We start from the raw sequence: 2010 nt of genomic DNA on the forward strand, positions 1-2010 counted from the left end.
ACCTTGGTGACAGTACTGGAGGATTATAGGATGTGAAACTAAGCAAAGTGTGGTTACCTGCTAACATTATCATATGTCTTACATAAATATATTTCTCATTCCAGCATCCCCTTGGCTGGTGGACGCTTTGATCGTAAAATCTATGTAACGGGCATTAGGAGGAAAGGACAAAAAAAGTAGCTGCATCTGTTCATGTCCTTACAGGTAAGAGCTTTGTAGTTGTCTATTATGTTTGCGGTGAAAATGTTCTTCCATCTCTTAGGTTTTCCTCTGTATCTGTAATTTATTTTATCAACTAATTTAACTAAAGTGTAAATAAGTATTTTCAATCTTAAAATTCCAACTCCTTGTATTTAGACACGTTTTCATTTCTGAATGAAGGTTGTGGGCTTTGGGGAACAACTTCCCCAACTGTAAGCATGTATGTAGTATAGTACAATGAGTTTCCTAAAGGAACCGGTCATCTGAATGGATGGAACAACTGGATTTTATGATGCATTAGCTTCTAAGCAAAAATGATGGATACAAGAAACATTGCTATTGATGGAAGACATTACTTGGCATCTTGCAGGACTCCTAAGGAACAGTTACAATCTCCGGGGCATAAAACATCGGAATATTAGAAAGTTCCGGTAACATGCTGAAGAGCACAGCTCTAGTATTCGGCACACAGACAAATATGATTCAAAACTTCTTTCGTTTTATTTGTATTGTATTCAAATGCCATGGGCGGAGTGCAACGTTTCGGTCCTAGAAGACCTTCGTCAGGCACTGGAACCCTGTTGGCGTGGATGTATCCTGCTGATGAGCACTGCTGTTCTTATCGCGGCTTACCGCTCGTTTTTGGCGCGGTAAGCCGCGATATGAACAGCAGTGCTCATCAGCAGGATACATCCACGCCAACAGGGTTCCAGTGCCTGACGAAGGTCTTCTAGGACCGAAACGTTGCACTCCGCCCATGGCATTTGAATACAATACAAATAAAACAAAAGAAGTTTTGAATCATATTTGTCTGTGTGCCGAATACTTCTCTACATACGATTGGGTTGGGACCCTATTCGTGCACCTCCTATAGGTCTTGTGCACTCTGAACCAATACCGAGCACAGCTCTAGGTCAGACCCACTGCTTGCATCAACCATCTTCAAGGTTTGTAGTGTGACGCCAAGGATCAATTAAGAAATTTATTTACCTCAAATCACCTTAAAAAGTCTTCTAGATTTTGTGTCTGCTAAGAAACACACATTATAGAACATTAATAGCAAATATTTGTCTTGCAGCATAAATATCAATTCCGCAGTACATCTGGCGAGAATAGCGCTCCCTGTCACCGGAGGAGCCACCATCAATGCTGATAGAAAGGTAAGTTCCTCTGGATGTGTCCCCTCTCTATATTTATCAAGCAGCCTGAATGATCAATATTTAATAGGGTTGTGTGCTTCTCCCCCCAGAACAAGTCAGCAGATATCAACAGAACATCAACACCAATAACAACCAAGGGCAGAATCCGCCATCTTACAAGAATTCCAATGGCGAGACTTAACATTTCTACAACATCTGTCACAGAAGAGACATCAATGTGGTCACCAGGGCATCAATATCACCCAGAAGACCAGGTTCAGAACAGGACAATATGTCATCTCTTCTTGTGTCTGTCGAATCCAGATTTTCCACCCCTAACTGATACTACAGTATATACTGTGACATATTCCGTAGTTTTTGCTGGATCTTGTATTACCGTCATCTTTACCATTATATATTTTGATCCACAAAAACCTTAAATAAATCATTAACATCAATCCATAAGTGTGACTGGTAATTGTTATGTGCGCGGCTGCAACTTACACAATACAGAGTGTATGGAACGTGCCGCCATATGTACTGGATTATATACTTTAGGACAAAGAGTGCTAGGAGATGTAAAACATTGATATATTTGATAGTTGCTTAACCACTTAAGGACGCAGCCTAGTTCGGGACTTAGGGCTCAGAGCCCATTTTTCAAATCTGA

General features: G+C 40.7%; 1 long non-coding RNA gene across 1 annotated transcript; it reads left to right on the forward strand.

Annotated features, from left to right (window-relative positions):
* Nucleotides 1–1289: 1289 nt before the first annotated feature.
* Nucleotides 1290–1798, forward strand: LOC142677669 (uncharacterized). Its single transcript, XR_012852611.1, has 2 exons — nt 1290–1361; nt 1451–1798. It is a non-coding gene; the product is annotated as an uncharacterized LOC142677669 (long non-coding RNA).
* The last annotated feature ends 212 nt before the right edge of the window (nt 1799–2010 follow it).

This window comes from Rhinoderma darwinii (genome assembly GCF_050947455.1).
Source record: "Rhinoderma darwinii isolate aRhiDar2 chromosome 2 unlocalized genomic scaffold, aRhiDar2.hap1 SUPER_2_unloc_45, whole genome shotgun sequence".
Classification (NCBI taxonomy): domain Eukaryota; kingdom Metazoa; phylum Chordata; class Amphibia; order Anura; family Rhinodermatidae; genus Rhinoderma; species Rhinoderma darwinii.